Source organism: Octodon degus, unplaced genomic scaffold (assembly GCF_000260255.1).
Source record: "Octodon degus isolate 3935 unplaced genomic scaffold, OctDeg1.0 scaffold00018, whole genome shotgun sequence".
In the NCBI taxonomy this organism is placed as follows: Eukaryota; Metazoa; Chordata; class Mammalia; order Rodentia; family Octodontidae; genus Octodon; species Octodon degus.
The window spans coordinates 14,204,897-14,211,033 of record NW_004524594.1 but is presented as its reverse complement, the minus strand read 5'-3'; positions in this window follow the sequence as shown (position 1 = coordinate 14,211,033).

Here is a 6,137-nt window from a genome sequence, read left to right as displayed (position 1 = left end):
TTATTTGTTGAAACTGTACTTCTGATTTGATTTGAAACTGTCTCATTGCTATCTGTTTATCAATAAAACTTTGAAAAGAAAAAAAGTAAACAGTGAAAAAATAAACAAAATTTCCAATACTGAAAATCAAATCAGAAGTATCAAAAACATTTTCAGAATATTTATTTATTTATTTATTGTATTTTAGGAAAGGGTCTGCAGGGTGTTCAGTGTCTCACTACTAGATGGGACTCATAGTGATCCGCCTGTTTACAGCCTCCCAAGAGCTGGGATTATAGTTGCGCACCATCACACCCAGTCTCTGTCGTGGTCTCAGTGTGACCCAGGGGCGGGGCTGGCACAGTAGTCCCGGGGGTATAATCCCCCATCCCTGCACCTGCTTGCCTGAGCTTTAATCCGCTGAGCTATTTGACTGGCCCTTCAATGATTTTTAAAATTCTTTTTGCAAATATATTATTGAGGATTTTTGCATTTGTGTTCATTAGAGTGGTCTGTAGTTTTCTTTTTTAAATTAAAAAAAATCTTTTATTAATTTGGTACAGCATCTCACCGTGCAGTTCAGGTCTTGCTACTTAGTGATCCTCCTGTCTCACCCTCCCTAGCACAGGGATTACAAGTGTGTGCCAGCACACCCAGGGCTCTGGGCTGGCATGGCATGCAGTACTGGGGATCGAAGTGGATCCTTGCACTTGCCAGGCAGGCACTTAGACTGCCTAGCCCTGGTTTTCATTTTTAGGTGAGTCTTTGTTTGGCTTTGAAATCAGGCTAATGCTATCTTCCAGAATTTGGGAGTACTTTCGCCCTTTCACTTTCATTAAGGAGTTTGAGAATTAACTAGCATTTTTGCTGAAGTTCTTACAGAATTTATTAGTGAATCCCCTGGGTCATAGGCTTTTCTTAGTTGGTAGTTTTTCTTTTTTACTGCTTAAATTTCTTTGTTACTGAATTATTTGGAGTTTTTATATCATCCTGGTTTAGTTTAGATAATTCATATGTATCTAGGATTATATCCTTTATCCTGGATTCCTTTATTTATTTATTTATTTGTTTGTTTGTTTATTTATTTTGGTGGAACTGGGGATTGAACTCAGACCCTTGCACTTTCGAGGGAAGTGCTTATTCTACTGAGCCATCTCCCTGGCCCTGGATTCCCCTATTTATTGGAGCACAAGTTTATAGTTATGTATAAACTTCTGGATTTCGGAAACATCCCTTGTGATTTCATCTTTTCTTTGATGTGGGTGTTTTATTTCTGTTTTTTGTAAGAGTGCCTATGTGTTTGTGTATTTTGTTTATTCTTTTGAACAACCAGCTCTTTGATTCATTTTGTTATCTTTTTTATGTTTTATTATCATTAATTTCTGCTTTGATCTTTATAATGTCCTTCCTTATACTAGCTTTGTTTTTTTATAAGCTGTAAGGATCTTCTTTATTTAAAATTTATTTTTATTTATTTTTTTTTTTGGCAGAACCAGGGATTGAACTCAGGCCTTTGTGCTGGCCAGGCAAGCGCTTATTCTACTGAGCCAGCTCCCCGGCCCTATACTAGCTTTGGATTTGGGTTGTTCTTGTTTTTTTAGGACCTTGAAGTTCTTTATTAAATTATTTATGTGGGCTTATTTGTTGTTGTGATGTGTGCATTTTTAACTATAAACTTCCCTTTTAGTACTGCTATCATCATGTCCTGTGGTTCTAATATGTCATATTGGTATTATTTTTTTGGTACGGGAACTGTCTAATTTCTTCCTTGATTTTTTGTGGTATTGTTTAACCTCCATGTGTTGTCAAGTGTATGTGGTTTCTCTTGCCATGGATTTCTAGTTTCATTGCTCTGATAATATGCACGGGATAATTTTAATTTTTTTGCATTTATTCAAGTGTTCATTATGAGTCTATGCTAAAGAAAGTTCTGTGTGTTGATGAAAAGAATGTATATTCTGTTGTTGGCTAATACATTGTGTAGATATTTGTTAAGTCTGTTTGTTTCAAGATGTTCAACCTTGATATTTCCTTGTTGATTTTGTGTCTAGATGATCTCTTTTTGATAGGGGAGTATTGAGGTTCTCATTATCGTTGCGTTGATGCTTAGTTGATCTTTTAGTAGTGTTTATTTTATAAAGTCGGATGTGCCAACGTGTGGTGTACATTTATTTTTATAATTATTATTTCTTCCTGTTGGATTGCTCCTTTAACCAATATGTAGTGATCTTTTTTGTCTTTTATGGTCAGATTTGACCTGAAGTCGACTTTATTGGAAAATAGAATAGCTAACTCTTGCCTGTTCTCTGGCTCTCATTGCATGGAATATTGTCTTCTGCCCTTTGATTTTTAGTCTATAAAGTTCTTTTTTAGCTGAAATGTATTTCCTGTACACAGTATATCATGGATTTTTATTGATTCATTCTGCCAAACTGTGTCTTTGCATTAGAGAGTTAAGACCATTCACTTTGATAGTTATCATTGAAAGGTATTGACTTGTTCCTGTTCTTGCATTATTTTCCTGTTACTAATTTCTTTTTTTTTTCTCCTCTACTTCACTTCTCACCCTACGTGATGTATTCATTTACTGAACTTTTTGCATCTTTGACTTCATTGTCCCTTTCTAGGCTACCCTTGAAAAAGTTTTGCAGTGCTGGTTTATGTGGTCATGGATTTCCGAATGTGCTATTTGTCATCTTAAGACTTTATTTCTTCATCAATTTTGAAAGAGTTTTTTTTTTAAATGTTTTATTTTTTATTTATTTATGTATTTGTGTGTGTGTGTGTGTGTGTGTGTGTGTGGCCGGCTCAGCCCACCAGGGGGCGGGGCTGGCTGGCATGTGGTGCTGGGGGATCGAACTGCGGTCCCTGTGCTTTTTTGCTAAGCTTGTTCTAAGTAGGTGCTTTAGACCACTGAGCCATCTCACCAGCCCCTTGAAAGAGTTTTGCAGGCTATTTTAATCTGCCTTTGAAGTTTTGCTTTGTTTAGGGGTGAGGGACTTCAAACACTTCATTCCAAGCTTTTCTGGGCTTTAAGGTTTGTGTTGAGAAATCTGCCATAAATCTCAGGCAATTATAAGTGATCTGTTGCCTATTCTCTAACAGATTTTAACATTCTACCCTTGCTTTGATCTTCTAGGATTTTGACTGGTGAATCATGGTGAAGTTCTTCTGTGGGCTTGGTGATTTGGAACTTCTATGTGCTTTACTTCTCTGCATGTAAAATTCTTTTCTCATGTTTAGAAAGTTTTCTGCTATTATTTCTGTAAGCAGGTTTTAATGTCCTGATTTTTCACTAACCCCTTGTTATGGTTTGTGTCTAGGTGTCCCCCTAAAGCCTCATGTGGTCATGGGGCAGCTTCGGGAGTTCGTGATTGATTATTGTGGGTGTGGATGCTGCACCTGTCCTGGCGTACATAACTTACATTGTAATGTAAGGAGGGGAGAGAGGCTAGCTAGCTGTGCAAGCCACTGCTACTCCTTTGCTCTCTGCTCTTGGCCGCCACCATGAAGGCCCACGTGCCACTCTGCCTTGGAGCCAGCCGAGCATAGACTGAAACTTCCACAAACTGTGAGTTAAATAAACCTTTTCTTCTTTCATTTTGGGTGTTGGTATTTGTCCCAGCACAAGTGAAGAGTAACTGAGATACTCCCATTAACCTAAAACTCTTCTTTGATTCATTCGTTACGTTTTGCTCTTAACGGTACTACCCCGAGTGTGGTCACTTGTGTCATTCCTATTTCCTGGTTCTGATGCTGTCCTCATACTTGTCTCTTTTGCTGCCCATACATCCTAGCTTTTATCTCCTGGTGTCTGGTTCGATACCTTTTCATCAACTCTAATTCTTTGTGAAAGTGGTCATTCTTTTTTCTTTTTAAGTGTTGCTCAGTTTAGCTCAGCTAGTTTTTTTTTTTTTTTTTTATTGGTGTCGTTTGTAAGCTCACTGATCATTGTTTTTGTTAAGTCTATTATCTGTTTATACTATTTTCTACTCACTAGACACTTTACTGATGTGGGTTTCTTTCTTCTCCCTTTTTACTCCAGATAATTCAGTTTCTTGGCTTTTGATTTTTCTCCCCATCAGTGCCCCATAGATCAGATTCAGGAGAGCGGGGCATTCTTAGGGGCATTTTGTTGTGTTATGTTTTTCATGTTTCTATTTATCTGTGTGTGTGTGTGTGCGCGCGCGCGTGCGTGCTGAGATTTGTGGATCACTTGCAGTAGAAAGATTTTATTGGTAACATGGATGTGTGCTCTAGCCACGGCTACTTATGGGTCTCTCCTCTGTCCTGAGATCTGGCCACTCTGTCAATCTGGGGATGAGAAGATACAGGGTGACTGGCAGAGCATCCCGTTCTCCAGAAATGAACTGGAAAGTGGCTGATGACACAAAGGCAAGCCAGGTGTTGGCACCCAGTAAAAACAAATTAACCCAGGGTGACAACTCTGCCACCCTGCAATAACAATGGTATTAACAGAAATAATAGAGTCAGTGACAAACAGGAGACTGACATATCATAAGAACCAATAAAAGCTACCACCTCGCCACCCTTAACAATAAAAGGAGACCTGCAGTGGTGATATTGGCACAAGGAGAAACTGAATATTGACGCACAGTAAAAATTTACTAAATGCAATACCCACACCAACATTAGCAATGGAAAGGAACTCAATGTTAATAGCTTAGTCAACTATATACTTGGAAATTAAAAAAACTTAGTAGTAATGCTAGTAAAAATGGCAGCGGTGGGGAATGGGGAAAATGCAAGAAATAAAAATGGAAAAATAAATAAAAACTGGGTGAAAAGAAGGAGAGAAATTGAGTAATGGATTGTATTTAAAAATAGAAGAAAATGAAATTTAAAAGGAAAAAAAAAGCCCCAAATCACTAACGCCACCACCACCACCACCACCACCACCAACAACAACAACAACAAAAATAGAGGACAAAAGGAAAAAAAAAAGCTAGACATTCCCACCCCCCCAAAAAAAAAAAATGAAGAAAAGTAGAAATGAGAACAAAAATGCCCTCCATGATTTTGAATGAGTGGTTTCTTTCCAGGGTCCGCCATATTGGAATTCCTCCCATATTGGAATTCTTCCACCCCATATGAGGGCAGCTTAGTGAGTTGCTCACCACTGAGTCCTATTTTCTTTCCATAGTCACGTTTTCTGTGCGGGATGCTGACTCCTGCCCCACTTTTCCTGCTGGCTGTGGTTGTCAATGGTTTTCCCCCAGAGCTATTCCATACCAGCCACTCCTGTTTTCCTTTCCTGCTGTACTTCCATCACAGATCATAACTTGCTGCACCTAGCTTTATAGTACGGGCTTGTGAGGTGCCTCCCGCCTTCCCTTCTGGAGAGGCCCCTCTGTCAGTACACCCCAGGCTGTGGCAACCATCAGGATGGGGCACAGCCTTGCTCACACAGATGGGAAACAAGGTGAACCGCTGAGCTGTGTCTTGGATGCAGTCCGTGGGGAAGGGTGGAGGGGCTCCTGCTGGCTGGACTCAATGCCATCATAGAGAGGAGACGTCTAACCTGCTAGGTGTCTGGTATGAATTAATGTTCTGTAAAATTGAAGAATGAATTTTAGAAACAACTCAGGTTAAGAGCAGAAAATATTTATTGGCGGGGGGAAGCTTCTGTCCAAGAGTGAGACAGAGGGGATTGAATGGGTTGCCAAGGACCCTGCCTTTTCTGGGATTTTTATAAAGCAAACCCGTGACATGATCCAAGGTGGGAAAAATGGGAAATCATAAGGTGGGTAAGGGGTGGGACAAAACTATGGTCAACCAATAAGATTATAAGTATAATTGCTCAGGTAAAATTGATTAAATTGAGATCAAATGGGGGAAGTGAGTCATACAGCAAGCATAGCAAGCAGGCATGAATATAGAACAAGGGCTTTCTCTATAGGGTGTTGGGTTGGTGGCTCTTCCTGGCATTCTCCTCCATATGTTTCTGCATTTGATTTTTTATTACAGATGTTATTAATTCAGGGATTTCTTTTTTTATTTCCAATCTGAGTTCCTCTATACCTTTCTGCAGCTGTTTATTTCAGAAGCCGTTGATTCATTGCTTTCAGCTGTGTGATTCCCAATTTGTTCTGTGTTAGTGTCCTCTGCACTTGTTACGGGTGGGCTTGGGTTCTGAG